This window comes from Carcharodon carcharias, chromosome 8 (assembly GCF_017639515.1).
Source record: "Carcharodon carcharias isolate sCarCar2 chromosome 8, sCarCar2.pri, whole genome shotgun sequence".
NCBI lineage: Eukaryota > Metazoa > Chordata > Chondrichthyes > Lamniformes > Lamnidae > Carcharodon > Carcharodon carcharias.
In genome coordinates this window covers 51,736,994-51,756,962 of record NC_054474.1, presented here as the reverse complement: position 1 = coordinate 51,756,962, position 19,969 = coordinate 51,736,994, and the positions used below count along the sequence as shown (strand labels likewise).

The following is a 19,969-nucleotide window of genomic DNA, read 5'->3' as shown; positions in this document are numbered from 1 at the left end:
ACATCGGGAACATAATTTCAATGCATTTGCATCTCATCATCCTGCCTGCTCACTGGAATCATCCCCCCCAACATCGAATTTACCTCCCACATCGGCGTGATTTCAGAACGACATGATTCACAACAGCATTGAAAAAGCTTGCACCTGGCAAGCTGAACTTTATGGGGAACTCGGAGGTGAGTGCTCACTAACACCGTGCAGCGCTCGTGAGCGGCAGCTGCCCAACTTCAAGGAAAAGGTGCCGTGCATTCAGGCGAGGCACAGGCAAGCCGATTTCTCCTGGCTGGCTGACAGTGCAGTGCCGGAGCAAGGACCGCACTGTCATTAGGGCAAGGTGGGGTGGTGCCAAGGCCGCACGGTCTGATGGTAGTGCACAAGCACATGCGGATGGTGGAGGAGGGAAGCAGCCATGCATTAGGGAAACCTTGTATAAAGTGAGCGTTCTTCTGCAGCTGAGATAGTTCAGGCGCAGCTACATTGACATGCTTGGAGTCAGGCCTCTAACTTATCTGCCCACTCAAGCAACGCAAAGGCATGAAAATGCTCCTGAACTTTTCACCCTCGGGCACAGACTGGAAATTAATTAATGAGCGTTTTAGGGGGCTGCAGAATAGTTGGACAACTAATTACATTGTGCAGTCTCCTTGCAAAAGCTAGCCATGGAGCAGTCACTGGTGGAGGCACTCACAGCCCCTTGCAACAGCTTCATTCAAATTTGGACCAGTCTCCCCCATGGTTCACACTAACAGTACAGCCTTGCAGTGCGGACTAGGAGAATGCCTGCACCTGAGCTGAGAGCACAGCATGGAGTCCAGTAGACAAAGCTGCCGTCAATCAGTCAGGTGGAGAGGAGCAGAGGTGGATGGGGTTTTGGGAAGCCACACAGTGCAATGAACTCTAGCCATCCAAATGGTGGTCAGCACTATCCAACAGCTGTTGGCTTCACACCATTGAGCATATGTACAGGCAATATAGAGGGTACAGTGCAGACTCACTCAGATGTTGCCTGCCTGTAATGAGGGAACACAAATATGAAAAAGACAAAAAACTGGGATTTCTCTGAAGAACAGGGTAGATTATAGGGTTCTGAAGAAGGGTCATATGGATTCGAAAAGTTAGCTGTCTTTCTCTCCACAGATGCTGTCAGACCTGCTGAGTTTTTCCAGCAATTTTTGTTTTTGTTTCAGATTTCCAGCATCCACAGCATTTTGCTTTTATTTTAGATTATAAGGTGACTTAATTGAACTGCTTAAAATTATAAAGGAATAAGACACGGTAGATCAAGACAGGTGCAGGAAATTTCCTCAGAGGTTTGCCAAAATTGGCTGCTGCCATAATATTGGTGCAAGATTTTTGGAAACCCAGTTTACACACGTGAGGTGGAATATATAACAATCTTTCATCTAATTAACAGCAGCCGATTCTGAGAACCCTGAGAATGTCCACAATGAGATAGTCTTCAGTGGTTGAAGAATGAGGGGACCATAGACACCTGAATATTAGAGATTTATATTAGTATACTGGAGAATTTGTTTTTACATAGAGAGTTATGAAATGCATGACCTGTATTGGCATGTAATCACTTAAGACTAGGTTAGATAAGGCACTGAATGCAAGGGAAATAAAGAGTGATGGAACAGGGTTGGGATCAGGATTACTGCTCATGTGGGGGACAAAAATCAATGCAAACTCATTGAGCCAAACTGCCTATTTCTGTTTGGTATGTAATGCTATGTAACCATATATATGGCTAATTCTGGCCACTCCTCATTTGTCCTCATGATCCAGATCCTCCTGCCTATCTCCAAGCCAATTCCTTGACATGTCTACCTGAAAAAATTTACTCTAACTCCTTTTAAAATACTCAAAACTCCACCCTCTGACCTTCTGTCCATCATTGCGGCAATTGGCCCATTGAATAAGTCCCTTCCTTCTGCATTTGACATCTTTATTCAAACCAAGTTACTAACCATTCCCCACACCCGCCATTACTTCAGCTCCCACCTTGATACCTTAAACATTTGAGTACACCTGTCACACAACTGGTCTCAACTTCCATCACCCGTATCTGATCAACCATGTTGAATAACATGGAACTTCCAATTCAAAGGCCAAATGCACCATCCATGCCAAGATCATCCATGATTTCTTTTCTCCAGACAACTCACCTTCTCATTCACCCTTCCCATTGTCCACTTTACTTTTACCTTCTCTACCAAATGTGAGGAGCTCATTGGTTTGTACAGGCCAGAAAATAGGAAGGAAAATATGCCCATGTATCTATGTCAACCTGGCTGCTTTATAAAATTATTATTTTTATTTTAGAAATGGACACGACTTTACCCTGACTAGCCATGACTCATACTAGAGGAATTTCTGACCTTCAGAAAGCAGCAGGGATCTCATTATCTTTAAAGAGGTACTCATGCCCTCTGTGGGTACCGACAATTAAATTCCAAAGATATGCACCCACCCCCTTTACAGTTCTAAGGCAGAGCAATGGCCAATGGAGACAGTATGGCTGCAAAGGACAAAAGAGACCCTGACTCTATTCAACACCTCAAGTTTCCAGACCTGGGAAAATACATCCTTTGTCCAGAATTTACTCACATGAAAGGTTTCTAGCCAGACTAGTCCTTTCTGTGGCTTACTCCCTTCCAATTGATCACACCTTTCATCCCCCAGAAGTCCCTGACATAATTTGCGACAGCACCATCTTTTCTGAACACTATGTTCTTGAATATTACATTCATGTTCACCCTCAGGATTTCGCCATGTTTCTGACATTCCCATCACATCATAGTTTATTACAGCCACAGTTTCCTGTTATTTTATCTCATTTATATCGTAATGTAGATTTGCCTTCATCCATGTTTTCCAATGTCAGCTTTTTCTTGACTTCTGTACATGGATATGTTTCAAAATCACTGTGTTCACACTCACCTATTTACTATTTTCTGCTTCATGATCCATTTCATCTGGGTTCTAGCTTTCTCCTTGCCCTGCCTCAGCATGTGAATGGATTGGACAATGCCTGATGCAATTTAATTCAGAGAAGTAAAAGGTCACGGATCTGAAACGTTAACTCCATTTCTCTCTCCACAGATGCTGCCTGACCTGCTGATTATTTCCAGCACTTTCTGTTTATTTCATATTTCCAGCATCCATAGTATTATGCATTTGTGTCAACGTTCAACAGGTCCAGCCAATGCAGAGCAGCAATAAGCACAGCAACAAGAATAACTAAAACAACAGAATACAAGTCAGAGAAAGTTGTGGTCAAACTTTTCAGTGCTTTGATCAGACCACACCTTGAGTACAATATACATTTCTGCTCACTGAGAAAAATGGGAAATATTCAAGCACTGGAGACAGAGAGGACCTACAAGGTTTTCGATCTTGATCCTTAGAGTTAGGTCTGACTTAAGAGGAAAAACTGCTGGAGGCTTAAGCTTTTCAGTCTTGAAAGGAGGCATCTGAAGAATGATTTGAGAGAGGGATGGAAAAGGTTAATGTGAAATACTACTTTGTATTAAACAGTAGATATACAACAAAGGAACACAGATTCATACTAGTAAAGGGTAACTTATAGCACTGATAGCAACAGGTTTTTTGTTGAAAGAGAGATCAACACATAGAATAGACTTCTGATTAGACCAGTGGAGGCAAAAACACTGGAATAATTTAAGAACAAACTAAGTGAAACAATTGGGATGTTGTCGCAAATGGATGTATTAAAATGGGCCAAATGGCTGTCCTCGTCCATAAGTATGTTGCAATCTTGTGAACCATCAAAAATCAAAATTATATTGTAAGGACTTGAGAGTGGCAAATGTTACACACTTATTCAATAAAGAGGGAAAGGATATACTTCAAAACTGTATGCCAATCACCATGATTATGGGTAAACTTCTATGACTTAAAATTTCTCCTCCTCCCCCGCAAGTCAGGTTGAGCACCCACAAAGCAACCCTATCTTTATTTCACGGTTCAGTCTATTTTAAAAGAAAATAAACAACTTGATTTATGTAAAACTTTTCATGGTCTCAGGACATTCCAAAGTGCTCTTTACATACAACAATGATATACAATAACTTTGGTGAACAATTAGTAGACAGCAAGGTTTCCCCTTACAGCAATGAGATAAATGATAAGATACTCAAAGCTGGATTTTCCTTCTAGGGTTGGGAACTGGAAGATGGGAAAACCTCCAAGTCCCAAACCAAAATCACATTGGAAGTAGACCCCAACGTGATCTTTCAGCCCTGGACCAAATACATGGCCAGAGGGCATGCTCACCATCCAATTAAGCATGACAGACAGGCTCCCGAGGCTGGGGAGGGGAAGAGGGGCAGCGGGCATTGGTGTGGAGTAGGATGGGGTGCGAACTGATAATTTACATAGGAGAGAAAGAGCGAAAAGGCATCTCCATCGTGAGGCACCCTCTGAACGCTTTTTAACGATATAAAAGTCGAAAGAGGCCACAGCTAGCAGGCTATCATGGTTCAATAGCTGTGGGGTTTGGGAAGTAGGTAGCATTAGAAAAGCCCACCTCCTCTAACTGGTATGTTTAGCCATTACAAGGGGCTCTCCTGCCATTTAGAAAGTTCCAGTTGGTGCAGGAGAGGGGCTATCATAGGCCCCTTAATTATCAAGTTTTCTTTAGTTCTGATGAAGAGTCTTCCCGACTCAAAACGTTAACTGTATTCCTCTCTGCCGATGCTGTCAGACCTGCTGAGTTTCTCCAGCTATTTTTGTTTTTGATTCAGGTTTCCAGCATCCGCAGTATTTTGCTTTTATCTTTTCCCTTAATTATCAATATTTGCCACCCACCACTTGCAGACAGATAGCCATTCCACTCCTGATCCAACCTTTTTGAAAGTGGCAACTGACATGCATGCCTCAGAAGTGCCAGGCAATGACCATCTCCAACAAGTGAGAGTCTAACCATCTCCCCTTGACATTCAATGGCATTACCCCATGGCTGAATCTCCCAACACCAACATCCTGGGGGTTATCATTAACCAGAAACTGAACTGGACTAGCCATATAAATACTATGGCTACAAGAGCAGGTCAGAGGCTGGGAATTGACATGCCAATTTAGACTTTAAACAGAAGAGCAATATGGATTGAGACAGGACAACTTTGCCTATGGGAGTTCTTGATGCAATATATTCTGTTTACAATCTTGACATGTTGCATGTAACATGGATAATAATGCTCATTTTCCCTTTACTTTCTTAGTAATAAAATAAATGCAACTTTGTCAGTGTTACCATGTCGTAAGATCAAATTTAAAAAGTTACTAAATCTGGTTTGGTCACTAAGCAACAGTGACTGCTATTGTTGCATAAATGAATTTTTGATAATTAAAGTGGCTCAGTGCCTTGTCAGTTGCTTAAGAGGGTTTAAAGGATAATTATTACAAGTGTCATGATTGCTGACTTAAATTCCACAAACAAAATGACATTCTCAAGGAGTATACACTTTAAAACCAAATATTTCTGCCATATTATTGGTTTGAAACTAATAGTAAAAGCGGGGCATTCGATCCATTTCTCAACAAAAAAGATCTAATCTAAGAGGTCTTCATCTACAAAATCATAAAAATGTGCAGCTGCAAAATGTCACCATCTGGATCAATTGGGTAACAGTGAACCATACTTGATTTACTATTGATACTGAAAGTGTTTGTACAATTCTTCACAATGTAGATTGATGCTTCTGCATTAAAACATTATTACTGACATTTCAATCAAGTTAATAGGATCTTGCCTAATTTGCTTCAAGAGCGTAACCTCCCATTGCACCAAACAGAATCCATTAAACAGCTTATTAACTCCTCTGTGTCAGTGGGATATCACTAGCAATACTGGAAAATCTCATAGGGTTTCTTAAGTACTGCAATGTATTGCAACCTCTAAAATGATGACTGCTTATTAATTAGCAGGAGCACAAAACATTCTAAACTACCTACTAAGATTAGCAAAACTAATGCAAATAGATAAATCAATTGACTAAAAGTTTTATGTAATGAAGAGATTTAAAAATAATCATAATTGATGTCCCAAATGTCAGTAAATATGCTTTGTTATAGCAGTAATTATGTGCTAATTGAAGTGTATTTGAGTCAAGATTGGGGTTTACTAACACTCAACATACTGAAGCCTTCTCATGATGAAGAATGTATTTTGATATTGTAGAAGAATTCATTACCAATATGCAGACAACAGTTAATGTGCACTTTGGAGGCATGTGGGGACTGTCTTTTAACCAAGATCCAGAAAACAAATTCTGAATTCTGCATGTAATACTTGTATCCTTAGGATTAAATACACAAGTGTTAGTTACCTTAGCAACTGTGTTACAAACAATGTAATCTTTCTGAAAGGTTTAAATGGTGATCATCTGTTGCAGTTCCTTTCCCTGTTATTAATTCCACAATTACTTTTAATTAGTCAACTGTTTTGAGCTAGAGCAGTACTTTTCCTTCCGTTTTATTCTGGGAAATTGAGTATTGTTCCTGGACGGAAAGCAAAAATCATTAGCTTGAGCTCTTCAGGTGAGCTGTGCTATAGTTGAATAAAAATATTATTTTAAAAGCTTTCGGGGGGCAATAAATTATGCCAAATTTCCATATGTTCTAATGCTATTTTTTTGCTAGAAGTGAGATTTATGATCACGACTGTGAAGCAAATTATAAGTACACTCAAAAATATTAGGCATCATTTCTCCAGTATGTTGGATTGCCAACAAGTGCATCACAATTGGTGGGAAATGATTTTCCGGGTACACCGAACTCCTGATATTAATATCAGTCACTACGAGAAAGAAAGTAATTGTTGTCATGTATTCTATGGTACTTGATACATTCTTATCATAAGAGGTATGTATCCAGAATGACCAGGCAAAAGACGGGAGAAAACAATGGAAAGCATGTGTGTCCGCGTTTGTGTATGTGTGTGTGAGTGTGTACGCATGTGCAGGGGTAAGGGATGGAAGAAGGAGGGATGGTTAGCCAGGTTTGCCATTTTTTTTTATTTAGCACTGAGAAAACTGCAACTGCATGGCCAAGGCCACCTGCAACCTCACATAATTTAGCAGCCAGTGTGCGATCATGTATAGACACAATACTGTACGTTATTTGCCCTATTACAATACGCAACAAATCAAAGTGAAAACATGCAACCATTTGGATTGGGATATATAAACCAAACATTAAAAATAATGCAATAAAGCAGTAGCATCCACAGGGAGGAGGATGCATTATTTTTCATATTTATAAAACAATTAACATAAGATAGTGGTTGATGGGTATTTTAAGCTAATCATTCATTCAAATACTTCTTTCAATTCAACTGTCCGAGCACCCAAAGTATACCCCTCCTAATCCAGTCCCTAGCTCATAGCTTCACCCTTCTGCTTATCTCTTGCTAGGACACCTTGTTAATCTTTTGTTTAGATATAGGCTATGAGATCCCACCTTAACTACCTTGCAATGTCTTACACAAAGGTGTATGCCAAGAGTTATGGCCTTGGCAGAGATAATAGGTATCTGCTATCCTGTGTCTGTGTCAGCCCTGGCAGGCTGCTATGGAATTTTCCTTAATAAGGGACAAAGAAAGAGAGAGAGAGAAATCTATTTCTATAATATTCAATGGCTTTCTTACACCATGGAATTAAGAAGAAAGTCACTACTTAGATACAAAACTCACTCAGTCTCGTGGAGCAGAAGGTGATGCTGCATGGATGTTTTACAAACTGGGAGGTGGATTGCAGTGAGCTCTCCAAGGATTAGTTTTGAATCAATTATTCTTTGCAATTTTTAAAAATGACTTAGATGCAGGTGTAGGAAGCAGTATTCTAAAGTTTGCAAATGAAATTAAACTAGGTGCAGCACTAGATCATGATGAGGGCAGTTATGGGCTTAACTATGACAGGCAGGATAATGAAAATGGGCAGATGCATGTTCAACGTGGAGAAGTGAGAGGTGATGCACATAGGGAGGACTAATAAAAAAAGACAATGGCTGGAACTTACCTATGTCAGGCAGGCTGGGTGGGAGCAGGCAGGGGCAGGCACAGTGCCGATCGCCGCCTGCAATCGGCTGTGAGCCGCCATTTTAAGGCGGGCTAATTAAGGTCCGCCCAGCGTGATGCGTGGCCGGTAGCGCTTAGCAGTACCTGTGCAGGCGGGGGGAGGAGGGAGAGTCGGGGCCTGCACTCTTTCACGCATGCGCGCGAAAGAGCGCAGCAATCTCTCTGAGACACGGAGCTGCCTCAGGGAGATTAACGACATAATAAAAATTTTTAAAGAATAAAGTTAACAATTATTTAGACATGTCCCCTCACGTGACAGTGTCACATGAGCTGGGACATGTTTTTATATTCAGGAAAATTTTATCATTTAATTAATAAAAGCTTTAGGGACTGTCATCCTGCTAGTGGATGAGGTTTCCTCAAGAACTCGAAGGCCACCTGGGCCCTTTGCCTGCCCACCAACCTTAAGGTTGGACGGGCAGCGTTGCAAACAAATTTAATTGGTTTGTTAACGCCGTAATAGACTGTTAACAGTTCAGCAGGCTCGCAGACGCTTCCGGTGCGTGCCTGCCAAGCGAAAGATCGAAATGACACGCAATGATTTTGGGACACACGCCCAACATCATCTTGTGTCATTTTGCATGTCTGGCCCGCCTCTGCACACCGATGGCAATATTCAGGCCAGTATATTATAAACAGATGATTTTGAAAAGTGTAGGCAAGCAGAGAAACCTTTGTGTTTAAATATACAAACCCTTTGATAGAGTGGGTCAATCACTAGGGGAACCAGAGGCCCAGGTAAATTCAAAGGATCCCTGGTTGGGGAGAGTAATGAAGGCCTGGGGGTGGTGGGGGTGGGGGTGGGGGGGGGGGGGGGGGGGGGTTGCACAAAGGGGGCGATCAGGGTCTTGGAGGAGAAGCCAGTGGGGGAGGGACATACAGAGGCCACCACACTTTAAGGAGGGGGCACCAGACTTCAGAAGGGGGCTTCTGACTGAGGCGTACCTCCCCACGCGATGTAACTGTTCTTTTTTGGGTTTACCCCATGGAAGTTCAATTCTCCCGCTAGCCACAAAATTGAGGCTGGGTGGGAAATGGCCCTTAAGTGCCCTATATTTGGCCACTTAAGGGCCTCAATTGGGGCAAGGGTGGGCTTTCCAACCAAGGCCTTGCCTGCGCCAGCGTAAAATTGCCGTGTGGTCAGGGCAGGTGGGAGTCCGGACGAAATCCTGTCCCTTCAATTTCACACTCCTTCCCCCGCCTAAAAACCAACTGGTGGGGGAAGCGCAAAATTCTGGCCTTAGTTTTATAATGGAAACATAACAGGACTTCTGATAGAATTAGATGTGTTACGCTAACACCTTCTACTGCAAGCGTGTTTCAACTACAGCTAAAGCATTACAAGAGTGAATAAAAGAGACATGTCATTAAGCTGCCCTCTACTGCCAAAGAAATTGTATTGCAGGATTTTGAAAATATTTGGTGGGTAAAATTTGACTTTTGCAGTAGTACAAATCATGGCAGTGTAAAACAGACTGTAAATTTAGCTATCATCTGTAATTTGACACACTGAAGCCAAATTTCACCCTTTTTTCTAATCCATTCTTCTAAGAACAAGAACGCAGCAATATGATTAATTTATGATAGTTATTAGTATCGCAATTTAATATATTAATTGCTCAATGTAATTTTATTCATCATTATGCCTGTTGGCTATTTCTTGGTGACCAAATTCATTTATTCACTATTGTTATTCATCTGTCACTAAACTGTTTTTTAAAAAGCTAATAATATTTATGTTTGTTTGCGACGAATAGTTTAATTATTCTTTAATTTGGTCTTTAGATGCAAAAGTGTTTGAACTAATTCTCAATGCAGGCGGTTGTATAAAAGTTACCTTTCCAAAAAAATAAATTTTAGAACGTTTGTTTATTAATCTCAAAAAGTACTAACATGTCATTAAATTAGATCACTAGTGGTTTAATTTTTTCTAATGATTTTAAAACAATGTCATTGCTAATGCATAGCTCCTGCATACTGCACATAGTGCATTCTGGGTGAGTGGCTATGGAGGATACACACTAACATACAAAATAGGGGAGGTAGGCCATTCGGCTCTGTGAGCCTGCTCTGCTATTCAATGTGATCCTGGCTGATCCGTTTGTGTTTTGAATTCCACATTCTCATCTACCCCGATAACCTTTGATTCCCTTACCTAACAAGAATCTACCTAACTCTGTTTTAAAAATATTCAATGACTCCGCCTCTGCTGCCTTCTGAGGCAGAGAATTCCAAAGTCGCACAACCCTCAGAAAAAAATTTCTCCTCACCTCTGTCCTAAAAGGGCGACCCCTAATTTTAAAACAGTGCCCTCTAGTTCTGGATTCATGCATCCCATGGGGGGGATGTGAGGTGGCATAGGTGATCTGAGGTAGCATGGGATGGGTGGGTGAGAGGTGAATTTTAGTGGGCCTTTAAAACAACGTTGGGATCTGAGATACTGTATTGGAAAATCATGGGGAAGCCCACCCCTGCACTCCACTGCGACTCCCATGCCACCTCAGATCCCCCATGCCCCTTTATATCCCCATGCCATCTGTGCCCCCCATGTATCTTCCATTGCCACTCACCCAGAATGTACTATGTACAGACCACAAGAGTCTGCAATAGCAAGGGGCATTATTTTTGAATCACTGGAAAAAATTAAACCTCGAACAATCTAATAAAAGCCTGAATTCAAATGTACTTTCATACTTGAAAAAAACTGCTCCAGTGCAAAAAGAATTGCAATGCTTTAAGTGCCTACTAGGTTTGTAAACAAACAAGAAACTACATCAAAGATATATTTTATTATTACAGCCTCTTAAAATTTCAATCTTTCTTGGATCAATGGTACAATCTGGCCGCTGTGTGAAAAGATAAAACTCCTGGGAAAGTCACAGGAGGGTTGGGTGTGCATTTTGGAAAGTGCAAAAGTGCGAAGGTTGGGTTTTCCCAAACCAACAGGAAAATCAAGGAGTCAAGGGGAAAACTCATTTCCCAGGTACTAAAAGCAAGAGGTATAAGATCCCCTTTAATAGAAAGTATCACGGCACATTGTCATGCACAAAAACTTCTTGAATTAAACCAAGAACATGAGCATCTGTTAATTTTCTTCTAACATAAGGCCAGGAATTTTCTCGAGCTGTGCCTATACACTGCTGTAGCATTACCAGAAACAATAGAATTCCTTTTTTTCCAATTGGCTCATTGGCCTCTGGCTGGCCAGCATTGATTGCCCATCCCTAATTGTCCTTAGTGGCTTACTAGGCCATTTCAGATTCAACCACATTGCTGTGGGTCTGGAGTCAAATGTAAGCCAGACCAGGTAAGGATGGCAGATTTCCTTCCCTAAAGGACATTAGTGAACCAGATGGGTTTTCATGATAATCAACAATGGTTTCAGATTCCAGATTTTTATTGAATTCAAATTTCATCATCTGCCAAGGTGGAATTTGAACCCAGGTCCCCAGAGAATTACCCTGGGTGTTTGGAGTACTAGCCTGGTGACAATGCCACTACACCACCACATTATTATACTTAAACAAGGCTTCCCTTAAAGTTACAGTGGAGAGTGGAAGCAGCTTTGAAAAAGTTCCCAGCTTATTATGTTATAGGGATTTCAGAAACATGGTTCACCCACAATGATGGAAACGAAACTGTGGGAGGAATTCTTCCCTCTTGCTCATAAGTGCTTCTTCCCAGTCTGACACATGCAGAGTTTTGGGCTTGGCGTCACAATGGATTTCCCAGCTCACACCATTTCCTGAGGCCACTAAACAGAAGGCAGGCCCTGGGAAAAAGTAAATGCCCAAATGGAGGGAAAGGACCCTAAAGCATTCCCCTGGTGGCCCCAGAAGCCTACCAATTAAAGGCATTGATCTCGGCTGAGATCTTGTTACAATCTTCAGATACCTCTACTCAAGCATCTATGTCCACCCCAGTCTTGAGTTTTGGAGATCTTCTGCCCCTTTAAGAGCTTCATTGCATCTTTGGTTACACTGCCAGATCTCCCTGGCTGGCACTGGCAAACTCCTTCCTGACTACAGAATTCTCACTGGGAGGCTGCCATGTATCTCTAGTGATACCCAAACCCAGAAATGATTGGGGTTAGGGAGGATATGAAGAGACAGGCAGAAATACCTCCCACTGAAACTTCACCACAAAGAGGGAAGTGCAGGCCAGCAAGTCTTACTAGATTATTAGAGCACGCTGGGTACAATCCTCCATAAATTCATACATTATATTTGATTTTGTGGAGTTTTGAGTTTTATTTATGTCACTTAAAACTTGGGCCATTTGTTCCTGTCCTAATGTGCAGGTCAAGCTCAAAAAATGTAACCAGTTCTTTGGAGAAAATGTTATTTTAATGTAAGTCTGAGAGACCTAGAATTACATGAACAATAAAGCAATAAATAAGCAAACCTCAAAAGGTAGAAGTAAGTGTAATTCATCATTGCCATCGTCATCACTCAGCATTTTCTAACCAATGATCCATTGAAATCTTGATGTCCAAGCCTTATTTAACCTGCTTTTGCAATGGCCACTGCAAAATATTTAGCCATTAATTTGGTACTTCTCTTGTAAAACTTGCATTTCTTTGGTGAGTGATTATTGTGATGATTGTAATACAGGAAGGGCACAAAAGCTTTAGTTTACATGCAGATCTTTCAAATCATTTTATTACTAAAAAAGATCTCTCATCCCAGAAATATTGTGCACATGTAGCTGTGCTTTTCCATAGCCCTGATGGACTTGATATACACTATTTGTCAGTGGATTATGTTTTCATTTTTTAAATTGGATCAAATTTCTTTTTTTTTCTCTCTTCTCGGATACTACCAATACCTGCTGTACATTTTCAGCATTTTTGTTTTTAAATTTGTGATTCCTCTACGTTATTAAGCTGTTAAAGTAACACTGTCTCCCCAGAGAAAAATAAAGTAACAACAGCTATCAATAAATTTCTACTTCGTTTTCAACAAAGTAAATGTTGACAACTTTAAAGTTTTTACCTTATCTGATCTAAACTATTTCCTCCCATTTCTGCCACACACTAAAATACAGACACTTCAGCAGTCAACCTTTTTTTCCAGCATTACACAAATATGTGAATGAAAAAGAAGTTCAGTAGTTTACTTTATCACAAGCTGTTACTATGGCTGGTCCAGATTCATAACTACTAAGAGAAAGTCATCACTTAACCAATTTAATTTTGCTTTTACAGTATCAGATACAATTTTCCTAGGATTTGCCTTATTTTTTTTATTTTTATTTAGCAAATACTTCTTGCAATGAACAATTGACTTTCCTATATGAATTCAGGATATTAATATTTTATTTCTGAAATGTTTAATTTATAAGTAAGTGAAAGATTATTTCTAATAGGTAAAACCGATCATCACTGAATTTATATTTACTTCACAAAACTGTAGGGGGTAACATATTAGCATGGATAGAAGATTGGCTGGCTGGCAGAAAACAGAGTATGCATAAATGGGACATGGTCTGATTAGCAGGATGTGATGAATGAAGTCCTGCAGGGGTCTGTGCTGGGGTCTCAACTTTTTACAATTTACATCAATGACTTAAATGAGGGGAGCAAAGACATGGTAGCTAAATTTTCAGAAGCATAAAGGTAGGAAGGAAAATATGTCATGAAGATGACAGAAGAAGCTTGCAGGTGGATATAGATAAGTTGAGTGAGTGGGCAAAAATCTGGCAGATGGGGTACAATGTGTGAAAATATGAAGTTGTTCACTTTGGCAGGAAGAATAAAAAAGCTGAGTATTACTTAAATTGAGAATGACTGCAAAATTCTGAGGTGCAGAAGGGTCTAGGTGTTCTCATGCATGAGTCACAAAAAGGTATTATGCAGGTACAGCATGTAATCAAGAAGGCTAATGGAATGCTATCCTTTTCTATGAGAGGAATTGAACATAAAAGTAAGGATGTCATGCTTCAGTTATACAGGGCATTGAACCACATCTCAAATACTGTGCACCATTTTGGTCTCCTTATTTAAGGAAAGATGTAAATGTGTTGGAGGCGGTTTACTAGATTGATACCTGGAATGAGCGGGTTGTCTTATGAGGATAGGTTGGACAGGTTAGGCTTGTTTCCACTGGAGTTTAGAAGAGTGAGGGATGACTTTATTGAATTATATAAGATCCTGAACGGTATTGACAAGGTGGATGTGAAAAGCACGTTTCCTCTTGTGGATGAGTCCAGAACTAGGAAGCACGATTTTAAAATTAGGGGTCACCCTTATAGAAGAAGAATGAGAATTTTTTTTCTCTCAGAGGGTTGTGCAACTTTGGAACTCTCCACCTCACTGAATATTTTTAAGGCAGAGGTAGATTGATTCCCTTGCCTAACAAGAACTTAAGATTATTGAGGGTAGATGGGAATATGGGGTAGAAGGTCCCCCCCATTGGGGGAGAAATTTAGGACCAAGCACGTGCAAGTGCATGGAGGTGCGCCTCCGATCGGTGCCCCCAATTAGGAGCCACGCCGCCATTTTATGTGGGCGGGCCAATTAAGGCCTGCCCAGCATGATGACTGCAAGGAAGCGCTATGTGGTCTCTGTGCAGGCCAGTGGGATTCTCTGAGCCGTGAGTGCACTCTTTCGCATATGCGCTTGAAAGGGCACACAGATCTCTCTGAAGCAAAGTGCTGCCTCAGGGAGATCGGCTCCTGTCTGAAAAAATTTTAAAAACAGAAGATATAAATTTCCCTGACATGTCCCCTCATGTGACACTGTGAGGGGACATGTTGGGACACGTCCATCACTTTCATTGACAATTGTATTAAAAATTTTAAAACCTACATGAAACCTCATCCCACCCATGATGAGGTGTCATGCTTTTTCTTAAGCCTGCCATGGCTCCCAGCCTGCCTGCCAACCTTAAGGCTGGACGGACAAGTCCATTAATTACTTTAACTACTTGTCAATGGCCTCAGTTGGCCACTGACAGGTCGGTGGGCACACAGCTGAGTCTGCTGAGCCCCCACCGACCTGAAAATTGAAATGAGGTGGGGTGACAACGGGAGTTCCACACAACATCATCCTGCGTCATTTTACGCGTCGGCGAGCGGGCCCCGCCCCCTGCTCGCTGACCGGAAAATCCTGGCCATGGAACTCGAAACACAAACAGGTCAGTCACGATCTTACTGAATGGTGGAGAAGGGACCAAATGGCCTACTCCTGCTCCTAATTCATATATTCATATTTAACAGGTGAACTTGATATAAATAGGAACTACAAGCTAGAAAACTATAAGGTTCTGCTACATTATGAAATAGGTCACGTCAAAGGCCAAAGGTGAGATGGTGAGATTGTGTGTGGGAAGACCTGAACTGAACATTAACAAGGAAAGCAGTGGAAAGCCGGGAGAATATGTTAGTGAGGTCCTGTGGGTTTCTAGATGCTAAGGACGGAATCATCCCAGATTTGCACTATATGCGGTAGCGGTGTGAAGAAAGGCATTTTACCCGCCAACTGCAATGGTGGATTTTCACGCCGTATCGTCCCCTTCCCAGCACGACCCACTCATTAATAATGCATTCACAGGAAACACACTGGATCGCTGGCAGGCAGGCTCAGATGTGCCTGCCACGCCATGACCTCAAAGCTTCCTCGCTCCGGGCACCTTATTTAAAGCACATCAGAACACATGCCTACTTCACGTCTACAAACCAGTCCTGGCGACAGATGGCCCCAAAACTAAAGTTGACGGCAGCCCCCAAATTTAGTAATGCCTCTCTGGGGCACAGTGGAAGGCTGCTGCGATGTCCTCTACCCCCGCTCTGGCCGCAAGATGTCCACCAGATCACCAATCCGGCCTGGGAGGCGGTGGCAGCTGCAGTCAGTGCTCTCATCCATTCTGCCAGGGCAAGTCAACCGCCTCATCACCCTCAACTCACACACTCACAAACCCATCACACATTCACAGGATTTCACACCTCAAGGGACAACAGCACTAACTTTCACACACACCCTCACATCTCCATCAGGCTCATATCCTCTGGAGCTCGTAGCCTCATCCCGTCCAAGGCTCCACTCACCACACAAACATTCCAGTCAGTGCCATGCATCCTACTCACACTCTCTCCATCTGTTTTCATGCAGGAGAAGCTGGCTTACAACAGCAGGGAAAGGTCCCAGGCCAGGGGCGGAGTGGCTGACATTAGGCCCCTCACTTACTTTGAGAAGTGTGCCATCATGCTGACTGGTGAGGACGTGGACTGTGCCTGCGGCAACAGTGGGATAAATCCCACTCAACGCAACTATGAGTGTTCCCTCTTCTGTTTAGGACTCTGCTGACATGCACTAATTATCTCTACTTTGGTTCACAGGGAGCTCTGCTAAGTGACCGACACCCTCAGCCAGCCAGTCCCTCAACTCCATCCAGGTCCTCACCTCCAGCCAAGAGGACACCTCCATTCCAAAAGCTGGAAATAAGCAACCTGGAAGACCTGTCACAGCACTTGCCCACACCCTCCACCAGTGCAGAAGTACGCACCTTGGTGACACCTAGATCTAGGGCAGGCTCATGTTCACAATCTGCTGGTCACCACACGTGTCCTCAGTAGGAGGCAGCAAGTTCAGCCAAGCTCCCCAGCACTCGGAGGATTGTTGGGGAAGAGGCACCTGTAGGGTCGGAGTCAGGTGATGACCCTCTGGAATTGGCCTTCCAACTCACCATGGAGAGTCAGCAGAAGGTGCAGGAGCATCATGCAGAGCTGTTGGAAGCCCTCAACAGAAAGGCACACAAGTCGGAGGAGTGTGTCTGCCTGCTCTCTGATGAAGTGGTGCCTACATGTGCGCACATGGAGGTTCCATGGGAAGGATGGCAGACGCCATGGAGACCCTGGTCCAGCAGAACGCAGAGGTATGCGCAGATCTGCACTCCACTGCGGTAGCCATGGGTGAGCTCCTGCGATGACAATGCGAGAGGGAAACGGGACACCTTGATATCCCTGCAGGTGCTCCTTCCCCTCAAGGAGTCAGGCCGAAGTTCTCAGGCACCCGCAGGGAGGAGGAGTGGTAACTGGACACCCCTGGGTCTTCCACTCAGCAATCTCAGAGGCTGTCCACTCCCGAGTCCGCTTTGCCTGTGACCCCCTCAATATTATCTTCTGTCAACACAGAGGAACTGGCCCACAGGAGGACTGCCAAAGCAAGCCAGAGGCCTCAAGACCTCAGCTCTCCAGAGGACACATGCCAAAAGTCATCAGAGGCAACAAGGCCAACCACTGCTCAGACTGTCTCCATCCCAGCTGTGGATATCAGAGCAGTGCCTAGACAAAGGTGTCCATCTGAGCTGACCTGCATCTCCACCCATCCACTGATCACACTCCCGTGCAGCACCTGTACCCATCCAACAAGAGGCTCTGCTCACTTTTGATTTGAGAAACATGATTACAGTCAAGTTTTTGATTAGCCCCCTTGTCCTTTCCCCTCCCCAAATCACCCATGTCCTATCTCCCATCATAGTCCACCCTCTTGGCATCACCTTCCACCTCCCCACCATTATGCTACAGCCCAAACGCTTGCCATTTTAGGATGCCCAGGTAAACGTGCAAGTTCCCCATCTTCCTGAAAATCCCACCCCCAACCACATTGACCTCCCTGATCTCCTCCTTTCCACCCCCAGTAGCTGTGTTTGCTTCCATGTCCCTACCAACCACTGCCACCCTTTCTACTGGTACACACCCACATCCTCCGCCCTACCGGCTCCGTCTGCTCCCTCTCACACACTATTCCATCCTACCATACTCACCCTGAGTTCATTCCCCAGGAGATAGTCACTGACTCCACAGGTCCCTCCCTTGCACATTCACCTCGACGTTCCACCTCCCGCCCTTACTCCCTCCTCCCCAGACACCTTCCCCTCTCCGAAACCCCTCCTCCCCCTGCAGACCTTCCCCCCCCCATCCGAAATCCTTCCCTTACACCTACCTCCTCACTTGCAGCATTCTCCCGTTACATCATTCCCCACGTGTACTCCCTCCTCCCCCTCCCAACCTCACCTCCCTGCCACCTTCAAGCAACCCCCCCACCCCACCACCAACCTCCCCCCCACCCCTCCAATACCTTCATTCCCCCGCCTTCCAACCTCACCACCTCCCCGGTATACCTTCCTCTCGCACTCACATCTAGACCTTCAAACCCCCCACTCTCCACTTTGCTGATCATGCCTACCAGCCCATGGCAAAGTCCATGAAGATCCAAAGCCTCAGCAACATTGAAGCTGCTGCATGGAGACCTCCCACCTTCCATGAGCTGCTTGGCAGTGGAGCCATGTGCGTGAGGATCCACCCAGCATGCAATGCACATGTTCCTCCAGGGGCCGGGAGCTGTAGGACTCCAGCATCATCTTCTCCTCTGTTGTCCGCAAACTGAGCAAGTCCCTTATGGTAAGTCCCGACTTCTGCATGTCACGCTTGTCCAGCTGTGTTCTTGGTTGGCATCTTTTCCTGCCGGCCTAATGGTAAATCAGGCTTGGGGGGACAATTCCTTTCAGCCCTTACTTTGCATCTTGTTAGCAGGATGCAAACTGGGTTCATGCCAGCCTCCAGCTGGATTCATGGGGCGGACACCATTGGGTGATCCCTCTGTGGTTTCACACTGGTGTGAAACTGATTTCTGCCCATTCCGTCAAATTCTTCCATCTCTGCCCGCCATGACACACGCCACCAACAGGAGCGGACTATTCCGGCCTAAGCTTGTGACTACTGGCTGTCTAAGAATAAGATCATAAGAATTAGGTGTAGGAATAGATCATTTGGCCCATTGAGCCTGTTCCGTTAGTTGATAAAATCATGGTTGATCAGATTGTGGCCTTAACTCCACTTTTCTGCCTGTCGCCCATAATCCTTCATTCATGTCAATCAAAAAGCTGAATATATTCAATGACCCAGCCTCCACTGCTCTCTGTAGAAGAGAATTACAAAGACTAATAACCCTTTGAGAGAAGAAAATCCCCCTCATCTCCCTCTCAAATAGGAGGCCCCTTATTTTTAAACTGTGTCCCCTAGTTCTAAATTCACCCGAGAGGAAACATCCTTTCAGTATTTATCCCGTCAAGCTCCCTCAGAATATTACACGTTTCAACACGTCTTCTAAACTCCAATGAATATAGGTCTAACTTGTTCAACCTTTCTTCATAAGACAAGCCCTTCATCCCAGGAATTAGCCTAGTGAACTTTCTCTGAACTGCTTCCAATGCAAGGATATCCCACCTTGAGTAAGGAGACCAAAACTGTACACAGTATTCCAGGTGCGGTCTCAAAATGCCCTGTACAGCTGATGCAAGACTTTGCTACTTTTATACTTCAGCCCCCTTGCAATAAAGGCCAACACTCCATTTGCCTTCCCAATTACTTCCTGTACTTGTATGCTAATTTTTTCTGATTTATGTACAAGGACACCCAGGTCCCTCTGTACTGCAGTATTCCACAATCTCTCTCCATTTAAATAATATTCTGTTTTTCTATTTTTCCTGCCAAAGTGGACAACCTTAAGTTTTCCCACATTATACTCCATCTGCCAATTATTTTTCCTACTCAATTATCCTATCCATATCCCTTTGCAAAATCTGTATCTTCCTCACAGCTTGCTTTCTTACCCACCTTTGTATCATTAGCAAATTTAGCTACAATACTCCTGTCCCTTCATCCAAGTCATTAATATAGATCATTAATAGTTGAGACCCCAGCCCTGATCCTTGTGGGACTCCTTGAGTTAGTTTGCAAACCTGAAAGTGACCCATTTATTCTGACTCTCTGCTTCCTGTTAACTAGCAATCCTCTACCCATACTAATATATCGCCCCAACACCATAAACTCTTATCTTATGCAATAACTTTTATGTGGCACATTATT

The 19,969-nt window shown here is 43.4% G+C and overlaps 1 long non-coding RNA gene across 1 annotated transcript in view; it reads right to left on the bottom strand.

Annotated features, from left to right (window-relative positions):
- Positions 1 to 3,124: 3,124 nt before the first annotated feature.
- LOC121280772 overlaps positions 3,125 to 19,969 on the bottom strand; it is a 70,223-nt gene continuing 53,378 nt past the window's right edge. Inside the window, exon 4 of the long non-coding RNA XR_005943706.1 lies at positions 3,125 to 3,476. This is a non-coding gene — a long non-coding RNA (uncharacterized LOC121280772). The remainder of the gene's footprint in view (positions 3,477 to 19,969) is intronic.